Genomic DNA, 11,486 nt, shown 5'->3' with positions numbered 1-11,486 from the left:
GCCAGTCTAGAGTTGAGCGTACGCCCACTTTCAAAATTGGGCATGCAGCCAAACAATGGAATGTTTGAGATACCAGTAGTTTACTTGTAAATTGAAGTATTGCAGCCTAATTGTTTATGTGTAATTGGCGGCGTTTTACGTTACAGATGGATGAATGGAGACGTCCGTTTCCGTCACCTGTAGACAACTAACCAGTAGACTTCCAACATGTATGGGTGGGATGAAAAGCATTATATATATTAACAAGAGAACTGGTGATAGATGTGAACCATAACTGTCTCAGTACAAAGACTTTTGTTTAATGCAAGGGAATGTAAAGTGAATTGTATTGTAGTGTTACCTCTGTGTAATTTACAACATATCTGCATTACCCTTCACTGTGAAGGACAATAGCTGTAGTTGACTGGTAGAAGCAAAGCTAGGCAAATTTTGTGAAATAGTAGTTACTAGTAGTTAGAATTACCAGACACGCCATTGTAGGACATTGAAATAAGGATGATAAACCGCAAGTAATATTTCCAGAGATATAGTTGGAATTGAGGCGAAGGAAACATACACATATCCGTACATATCATCCTGTACATATTGGGTGTGGGGCAAAGCTGGAAATGGTTTCAGAACGAAAAACTGTTTTATTACTGTAAATAATTATGAACAATAAAAACTGAAATTTAGAAAAAAATATGATCAATACATAATGAAATTCTGTGATTTGCTGTACAGTTTCTAAAAAATAATTACAAGTCTCAGAAATATTGGGACAGCCAATTTGCAAAACTCAAATTGGCTAACTGCTTGGGTTTTGACCAAACAGTTGGGTTTCAAATCACCATCTTGTGGTCACGCCCACTATGGGATATATAACAATTGGGGAGGGTCGACATGGAAAGTGTTTTATGTTTTCGTATAATGGGGTATACAAGGGATTGTCTATGCAAGAACGATGAATGAGGTCGAATTTTATTAGCGGTTTGCTTAATGTTACCCCAACAGCTCGCTGAGATGTGAAAATTCAATTTTCTCCCTGATTTGTAGGAAATTGTTTCTCAACTTGTCTCTTTATTTAGTTTCAAGCCGTGTTCAAGATGGCTACCCCATTGTACTTTTACATTATCACACCTCGCATAACAAAGCAAATTGTCCAGGAGAATCCAGACATGTACCAGCCAGGCCATATATAAAAAGCATTCTATGTCACCTAAAGGATTATAGACTCGCCCAGAGTAGACAAGATCACAAGTTAGCGCCAGCAAGATTTGAAAGCCAAGCAGTTAGCCAATTCGCTAGCGAGTTTGCAAATTGGCTGCCCACAGTCCCTCAACACTGTGGCTGCCTCAATATTTCTGAGACTTGCTGTAACAGAACCATAACATTTATAAAAGGAACAGTGCTGAGATTCACTTCAAATAAACCTGAAATATTTTGTAAAACATGTCTTTTTAGTTAGCATGTAATTTTAGCTAATCTTTACGCTAATTTAGAATAAAGCATATTCTCACCATGAGATTGTTGACACTTTAGCTAAATTAAGATTCAGTTAATTCATGCATGGAATCAAAATCGCTAAATGGTAAGTAGCTATTTAACATGTTTTACAGTAATCTTAAAATTGCATACGAGTCGTCAAAACGTACAGTTTGGTGACAGTTTGGAATCGTACCAAGATTTAACAATTCCATGAGAACATCACAATGTTCTTTTAACACATGAAACGGATGTGCATTGGTCAAATTGTGTATAGTTTCAATACGCATACAAGCACCCGAATCCCCTCTTTCACATTGTGCAAATACAAACAAGACATTAAACCTTCCTGGCAGTAACATATACGTGTTGTATAAACCCGTATGAAAAATCCAGTGTCATGGCGAATACTTCTAGAAGTCACGCCTCTAAAAACGTCTTCAACTAGCCGAGGCCAAATCACTAATGTGTCATTAATGTGGCCAATGACATTGAACTTTGCTCTTCTATAATGCAGCAGTTTCCCTCTTCAAATAATAAACTATGTATGTCCATTGTTTCACAAGAACGACTGTTCCATCCATAGTTATTGACACAGCCGCAATGATGGATGTATTGTGACGTATTTTGACCCTCGGATTCTGACCTTGCCCACATTTACTTCCCTTTCATATCAGTTCAATTCAATTTCCTTTCATTATTTTTCCTCCAGATTCCATGATATTTAATATTTAAAACCATCCTTTATTTCACAGTTACTCTAGTTTTCACTTTTCTAAAATTATCTTACTGATCAAAAGACTTTTCACTCCCATCATGCAATCTCCAATAGTACTTCCGTAGACACAGCGGCGATCACCAACATTACTACAAAACCTCGCTCTCAGGAGCTGAGGAATATACCTGTTTCCATGTCCGTTAGATAAATACAGCCAAGTTAATATCGAGTTTTCAGTAAAATATCAGTGTAAAAGATCATTACTGCTATAGACAAAATGCCAGTGCCTGATGATTGTTTCTTTTAAGCGAAGTTACAACAGGTAGAACTGTTTTTAATCCCAGCTGAAGTCACGAACCATGGATTACGTACGTAAGCCAAGAGGGGACTTCTTACTTCCTACTTCGCAGTTCCAACTGTCTACTTCAAACTTCCGAGTTCCCATTTCTAACTTCCGAGTTCCAACTTGTTAGTTCTAACTTTCATGGAGAGCAAAGCAATATGGGATATTGAACACATGCACGTGCGTGCGTGGCTAACAACATGGCCGTCAGCAGCCATACGAGTTGTGGTGGGTAAGTTTATTATTCATTAATTATTTAATAATATGTTGGCATGTAAAAGATTGCATTTGTAGTATTATTGTTGCAAACCGCAGCAGCAAAAAAGTATCATAATCTGTAGTGATGAAACTTCATTGTAGTTTCTATAATTTTTGCACATTATTTTATACCAAATTGTTTTGCATACAGGTCTTGTTGGCATTGCTTGCCGTATTTATATTGTTTTTACATTTGATTACATTCTCCCTTGGAAACAGGGACCTGGTAATATGCTACCTTTGGACAAGTCCTATCATTATGATCTACTTGGGAACAAGTTGCCTGATTATATTCTACTATGGGAAAGGGCCCTTATTATATTCTACCTTAAGTCAAGTCCACCGATGATGATCTATCTGGGACAAGTCGCCTGATTATATGCCCTGATTATATTCTACTTTGTAACAAATCCCCTGGTAATTCCTTTATTCTTATGAGTCAAATATAGGTGAAAACTGCTACCCAAACAGATTGATCTTCAGTCTCACCTGTACTTGACGGACACTAACATTCACTTATTTTTTTCGAACATGCAGTATGGAGAAAGTGCTAGGAACGTTGGTTCCACTAAATGACATTAATAGGTATATTATTAATCATTAAATCATGTTAAAAGTAGGGTTGAATGCGACTGAAATTGAATTTCACTATATGTTATGTTTCAATGTTATGTTTAATGTTTTCCCCGAAACTTCAGATTTTATGCTTTAACTTATAGATTTATGTATATCAAGACTCCTATATTTACACATTTTAAATTTCTGACTTCTCACTTCCAATTTCCGACTTCTCACTTCCAATTTCCGACTTCACATTTCCACTTCTCACTTTTGAATTTGAGTTCTCTCTTCAGACTTCAGATTTGCTCCTCATTGCAGGCCTCCTACACTTCCTATCCCATATTTGATGATAATTTTTTATGTTTTACCTTTTAACTTTCTTTTTCTCATTTAGGTTTATATGAAAAAGAATGCTGCAGACATAACAATTCCCATCTGAATAATGCATGGATATCTTCCTAGAGTGGACGTCATCACAATACGGTATGCACGATGTACAGTGAAGGGAAGGCTACGCCACAATAAAATGTTTCTGTGTTTACAATTTCATCAATAATTCTGAAAACAGTTTGCTTCAAGTGTATGGTCACATGCAATTTTATAGTAATTTTGTATGTAGTACATATTGCATTCAAACCTAAGCATCACATCCTGTGAAACACGAGTGACTATAGTGATAATTTGGTAGGCAACAAAATCCTTATTGTGCACTTTTTTTCCCATTATTGATAGGGAAAAGCTAATAAAGAAATACTTTAATGCATGCTACACTAATGAGGACATAATAGCTTCTGTGTCCCTTTTACATGGTAAGTTGCTCACATGCACTATAACGTTGATTCACATTATCGTAATGTATTGTCTAATTTCTCAATACCGTTCAGTGTATGTTTGGTGTTTGGAATGTATACATGCAGGAGTAGTTCTCTACCCCTATGAGTGTGTTGGAAATATACTTATCATATTAAATCCTGTGCATATCACTTTTGCATAATAGGTAACATTGTAAGCCTTAGACATTTGAAACGCCTTGAAAAAGTATGGTTTGAAGCGAAGAAAGACTATCACTTTACCTGACATACAGAATATCATTGCAGCTATAGAAACAGAGCTACAGTCCAGTGGAAAATGTATTGGGTATAGAGCCATGTGGAAAAGGTTGAAACTCAAATATGGTTTAATGGTGAACAGGGATTTAGTTATTGATCTAATTAATATACTTGATCCTGAAGGAATTGAAAGACGTACAAAGCATAGGAGGAAGTGTAGTACCTGCGCATTTAATTGTTCCGGTCTTTATTTACAAATTCAAGGCCATCTGCCCATAAAAGTATGTACAAGAAGAATTATCAAAAAACAAAAATACTTTACATGTACAAGAAGAATATTTAAATAAAATTACATATCTCGGTCCTAAGTTTCAATGCATGAAAGATGTGTGCAGCCAGTGGTTGTAAAATGTCAGAATTTTGAGAAGTAATAAGTTCTATAAATTTATCAAAAGATAGGGTATTATAAAATGTAAAGGAGAAGTGAAACTCATTTTCAATTTTATCTATGTCACAAAGAGGGCAAATACGTTCGTCTCTCTCAATTACACCACGATCTCTTTCAATGCGAAGGCAATGAGAAGAGCATCGAAACCGTGCAAGAGCTACTTACTCTATGGGAATAAATTCCGACAGGTTTTAAGTATTTTTCCGTCTGCAATGTAACCTTGAATTCCCGATATGTAACCAGTTTGTCTAAGGAACATATATCATTAAGCCACTCAAGATGTAGGTATTTCCTAAAACGACATGAAAACACGCTTATAAATTCCTGAATATAGCCAACTGTCTGCAAATACCAAACGTGTTCTAATTTATACACAAAAACAATAGTTTTCTTATATCAGACACCCAGGTAGGTTTCACCCTCCCCCGACTTGTCTATGGAAATACCAAAGAAATGTCTGCAAGCAAGATGTCCAGACACTCAAATTTTTAAACCCTCAGACCTCCGAACCATAGGTTAAAATAGGTAAAATCATGGAATCAAAAATGTTAAAGAATGAATCATAATTTAAAGAGCCAATTTTTCTAGTATTTTTCATAATGGACATAAATGCTTTTTCAGCTTGTTGGAGATTCCACTGTAACTGACATGATAATAAAATTCCTAAATATTTGTAATGTGAATCTACTCCCAGCTGTCTGTTTTTAAAATACCACTTTTACTTTTGTTTTGTCACTGTCATTTTCCATTTATCACAATACCCCTCAAGCTTACGAATTAATCTTTGTAGGCAAATGACAGTGTCTGAAAACACCGCAATGTCGTCAGCAAATAATAAACAAAAGAGTTCAATGAGGTCAGGGGAAAGTTGAATACCATGGTGAGGGGACTGTTGTAGTTCAATGTCTAGTTCATTAATGAAGAAGGAAAATAAGAAGGGACAACCTTGGCGGACACCAACTGGACAGTCAAAATATTCCGTATACTGATTTGATGTTCTAATACACGATCTAACATTGGAGTAAATACTAGCAAGTATACGGTACATTTTTCCTGTCACCCCACCCTTTATCAAAATATACCATAGTCACTGTCTCTCTACCATGTCAAAGGCCTTGGAAAAATCTCCAAAAGCACAATAGAATTGCCCTCTTTTACGTGTGATGTATTTTTGTACCAAATATTGTAGAATAAAGATATTATCAAAAGTTGAGTACCCGTGCCTAAAACCTGCTTGTGCTTCAGGTCCCATGCCACTAATCAACCAATGGCCGCTCGTAGCAAGAACGAATGACATTTTTCCAATATTTTTTTTCTCATGTTTACTACTTAGCGGCTGTGTGCCAATGGGTTTATTCTGTGTGTATTTGGATGTTCTAATCTTGGTGTTTTGCCGGTGATTTCTCTAAGTGCAATTCAAATAGAGTAGGTGTGTCTTGTTTACCTGAGATTTGCAAGAGTTTTTTTCATCTGGTTGATTACTGGCATGTTAATTCCCTATTTTTGAGCCATGTTTTCAACTTTGTTTATCATTTTCATATAGCAATCTCGTCATATGTTAACATTGTCGTCTATGGAGTTAAAATTAGTGGTATGAGCCCTTCATTTGTTTTGCCGAGAACGACCGACCACTAGTAGAGTCGACGGTTCAAAATAGAGGTGAGCATTTTACCAAAATACTAATATAAGTAAAGAAATTGCCCTATAATTCCCTGGGGCATCAACCGTCAATAGTCGCTTTAGACCAGATACTTGGGAAAGTTCCGGTATCAAAAATTGAATTGAAAAAAAAATATTTAGATAGGGGATCACAAATGCCTCTGCATTTTTGAAGAATTTGCCAATCAGACTGTCTGGACCTGCTGATTTACCGTTTTTGATATGTTTCAGACTTTCGTGTATCTCGTCATCTGAGATGAGACCATTCAAAATGTCCCAATCGATTTCCATATCACTAGAAGAAAATAGTCAAGTTTACTGATTAAATTTGGCAAACCCAAATCAAAATCATTATTGGATTCATTTCATGAAAAGAGGGTACTGAAATATTCAAACCATTTCTGGAGATTCATAGATGACTCTGATGACCCCCACTAACATGACGTTTAGTGTAATTTATCTGTCTAAACGTTGACCAAAATGACTCATTATGGGTACGAGTTAGACGTAAACATAAATGTTTTTGCATGTTAGATGAGTTGCGAAACAAACGTAACAACCTGTATTTTTCTGCTTTAAGTTTTTTACACTCCAAATCAAACTATGGCGGTTGTTTTCTAGACTGACTGTATACCTTACATAACATGCCGCTTTTATCAGCAGCAGAACGCATTACATTCATAAATACATCAACAAAGACCCGGTGTTTCTATAAAGTGTCATTTTCAAGATTTTGAACAAAAGAATTGTAATTTTCTGGCTTCCAGATGTAGACTATTGGAAATTATTTTTATTTTTGGGTACTGTATTCGATGCATTTGAGCAGTTACAGAAGCGATATGAAAACAAATGGTGCCAAACGTCAGTCGTTAGTGGCGCACTTTTCATTAATCTTCATTTCCGGTGAAAGTGGATCACTTTTGTATGCATTCGCCAACGAATTTTAGCGGTCCACTATAAATTAATTGGTATCTTGGTATTATTTATTCAAAATTATACTCTAACATTTGGTTTAGCTGTAGAAAGACGTTTTAATGCTTGCTTTTATTTAGTATGTACAATTCATGGTTGGACTATTTGTGCCAACTTACTTGTACTGCGTAAGTACTAGTATGTTTTGTGTTAATCCATATTGAATTGGCATTTTAAATGAGAGTGGCATGTGGTCGGATTCAGTACGCAATCGAATAAAAAAAATGCTATTTTTGAAAACAAGGGTGACGAAACTACTACATAGTCGACAAGACTAGCACCATTACTAGAAAGACATGTAAAATCACCAATGCCAGTGTCATCACCAAACCTACCATTCAACATATGCAGATTGAACGTACAACATAACGAAACAAGTGACTGCCCAAACGGATTTAAAACTATGTTGAAACTATCAGCATTATATATTGGCAAATCGTTTAAAACAAATGTTACGTCGTCGTTGAGAATAAAATATGACTGGCTCCCTAGACCTGGCATTAAAATCGCCAACAATTATTACATCAACTTCACTTAATTTAGACAAAATAATCAGCAATTCACTTTCCAACAACTCAATATCATTTTGTGAGTCGAGTGTATTATAAACAGTAGAGTTTTGTGGAGGGATATAGACGTTGCAATAGAGAATGTCCCTATCTGAACGAATTAATTCTTTTCTAAATAAGAAAAACAAGCAATCACGTAAACTTGATTGAATACTCTCAGTATAATTCACAATCACGACCACGTGTTAATGTAAGAGGACGTGTTTTACACTTTAAAACCAGGAAAATCATTTGAAAATTGGTGTTCGTGTTCAACCCATGTTTCGGATAAAGAAATAACATGACATGATAAATGATTTGAGGAAATGAACGAAATCGAGTGAAATAAGTTTGTGTTTAAAACCTCTAACATTCCAAGACAAACCGTTTAAAAATGATGGACCATGGCCATGCCCCTATAGTGTAGCATCAGTCATTGCATCTCTATCACTCGAAATTGTCTATGCTGTAGTCGTGTTCATGGACTTTTAACTCGTTTCGGTGAAGCTCGTCCTTCTATTTGTCGTTTTTTGTTGGTGGTCAATTTCTCCTTCCGGGATAATAACCAGCTTTCCTCTCTTGAAGTACCCTTTACGACCCTGGGATTTCAGCTTGTTTAGCGATTCGCGCCGTCTCGTGAAATCATTTTCAATACCTATCCCAGCCTCTTTTAATGCAGGCCGGCCGGAGAGTGCACTTATCTGAATGGTGAAATTTAGCTATTATTGGTCGTACACGACCTTGTATTGTGAGCTTGGTACTCGGTGAGCCCTCACAATGTCACGTGGCACCCATAATTTGCATTCAAAACATTGATTACCTTAACCTTACATTTATCAAACGTTTCACCAGTTTACTCAACAATTCTGTAAAATCTGACATTGTCCCATCTACTAACCGCTTCCTGCTTATCCGCATCTTGATCTAAGATATCAAGTCGTGAAATACTTTGATCAAGCTTGTTATTAATTTCAGCTACATCGAGTCCGCATATATTTCCATTTTCGCTGATTTCACCAACTTCATTTTTCAGTTCACGTACCGATTTATCTAACGTAGACACCCGTTCATCATCTTGCTTCATTTCCTTCAGTTCCCGTCGTATTTCATCACCATTACGCACATTGATGGTTACGATAAACTTAAACCATTTGGATTCGCAGTACATGGTGCTATTGACGGATACAGCAGGAAAATGTTATGGTTGGAAGTATCATCTAACAACAACAACCCTGGAATTATTGCAAACTACTACCTAAACTATGCAAAGCAGGCTGGAGTTGTTCCAAGAGATCTGACCTTTGACAAAAAAATTCTATTGTCGAATTCTTGCAACCGCTCTTCAGATGGAAAGACAGCTAGGCGGAAAATAGCATAGATAGAATAAATAAATGGTAATGTTTGTTTGCATTGGTATCACGACGTCAAGCAATAATGATCGTTGAAGTACATTAAATTCTCACCCATTTGCAATTGATCATAATTGCAGGCAACAATGTTTTAGTCTCTTGTGTGCGAAGCTTTTGTGTCTGTGTGCATGTCTGTTTCACGCAAATTTCAAGAACAGTTTATATTTGGATGAAATTCGGCACACACATGATTCGAAGTATTCCTCGGACATGATTGGTCTTTGGGGCAAAGTTAAATATGTAAATTAGCTAATTTGCTTACCTTTTTTACTAAATGTACAATGCAATAGATTTTGACCAAGTTTGATAGGCCTATACATTGAAGAAATCCGCATGCCATAATACTATTGTGGATAATATTTCTGGATGACCAATCAGTCAATCAAAACTGTTCAACCATCGGTCTTTGATTTTTCAATCCATCCGACGACTGAACGTTGTTTTATTTGAAAATGCACTCTTAATGCAATCACGGCGTTATTTAACAGCTCGAATCATACAATTCATTCACGTTTGTAGTATTTAAACCAACAATATGTTGAACGAGCGGCGATAGTTTAGTATTCAAAGTCCCACTTGTCATGTAACATCCTATGGGAATGATTAGATGTGCCAATTTAATATTTTTTTTAGATGAAATCCCTACACTTTTTAAGTTTTTTTTAATACTTTTTATTGGGTACTTAGTATTCTAAATTACATCTGTATAGTTCTCTTACAATAAAGTTATCTCAGATATAACAGTCTTGGGCTTCACTTCTTAGGGTGCAATATATGCCTTACTTGTCTTACCTTGTTTTGCAATGTAATTTTCACATTCATAAATTCGTTTACAATAAGATACAAATACCTCAAAATTTGGCTTTTTTTCTTTCATTTTACAGAAATATATGTGTCTTCTTACGAATTCTAATTCCATAGGCATTCCCATAATTTTAAAGTATATCAAATTTAGATCCTCGTTTTTATTTTTCAACTTTTCTGGGATAGCAGATACAAGACCCAACTACTTTAATTTATGTATCAAGGACGATTCTTCCCGCGCTATTTCCTGCCATGGAATCACTCCCCTTTCATTAATTAGATGTGATACATTTATAATTCCATTTTGAGCAAGATCGTCCATATACACTGATTTCCCCCCAATAATTATTTCCTCATTATTCCAAATAATTTGATCTTTTTCTTTTTTATATACTTTCATTTCCTCCGCCAAAATATCTAGTATTTCTGTGACAAAATCACTGAGTCTCACCGGCAATCTTTTAGTTTGATAATTACATTTAAAGGAGATATGTCCAGTCAACCATATCAAATGTCTTTTCAAAGTCAATTTCCAGTAAGATGCACCCCATATTATTCTCTTCTATGAGTCTCACATAATCATTAATATTTCGTCCTTTAACAAATGCTGCCTGCATTGGACCTATCAACTCTGGAAAAACTTGCACAAGACGTTTAGCCAAGCATTTTGTGGCCAACTTAGTATCCACATTCATAAGGGAAATGGGTCGCCAGTTTTTTTTTTAAGTATAGTTGATCACGGTGTTATAACACTTTGCTTTTGGGATTCTGAAAACTCCCCCTTATCCGAGACGTAATTTAGTGAGTCTACAACTAGCTTCCCAACCATGGCCTAAACGGCCTTATAGAATTCAACTGTCAGGCCATCATTGTCTAGACTCTTATTTTCTTTCATTAACATTATACATTATAAACCTCTCCCATCTTCAATTTTCCCTCGCACAAATGTTGCGATTCATTTGACAGCTGGGAGAGACTCTAAATTCTGTAAAAATATCTCTTCCCCTTTTTATAATTAAGATTTTCCTTTTTGTAGAGATTTGAATAAAAGGCTTTGATTTTATTTAAAATTTCCCTAGGTTGGCTCGTCTCATCAAATTCACTCATTTTTAATTTGTTGATACTAGACCTTCTTTTATTTGTCTTCTCCAATTCAAAAATATTTATTATTCTTTTCCCCTTTCTCGTACCATGTTGCTCTTGATCTTATTATTGCGCCTTCAGTTATATAATTATAATGCTCGTTCATTTGT

The 11,486-nt window shown here is 35.7% G+C and overlaps 1 long non-coding RNA gene across 1 annotated transcript; it reads left to right on the top strand.

Moving 5' to 3' along the window:
• Positions 1-2,300: 2,300 nt before the first annotated feature.
• On the top strand, positions 2,301-5,524 carry LOC144356662 (uncharacterized). The gene is made up of 4 exons (XR_014930763.1): positions 2,301-2,757; positions 3,739-3,827; positions 4,077-4,153; positions 4,342-5,524. It is a non-coding gene; the product is annotated as an uncharacterized LOC144356662 (long non-coding RNA).
• The last annotated feature ends 5,962 nt before the right edge of the window (positions 5,525-11,486 follow it).

The sequence above is a fragment of the Saccoglossus kowalevskii genome, chromosome 10 (assembly GCF_978046115.1).
Source record: "Saccoglossus kowalevskii chromosome 10, keSacKowa6.1, whole genome shotgun sequence".
NCBI classification, from domain to species: Eukaryota; Metazoa; Hemichordata; class Enteropneusta; family Harrimaniidae; genus Saccoglossus; species Saccoglossus kowalevskii.
This window is presented reverse-complemented; position numbering and strand designations above follow the sequence as displayed.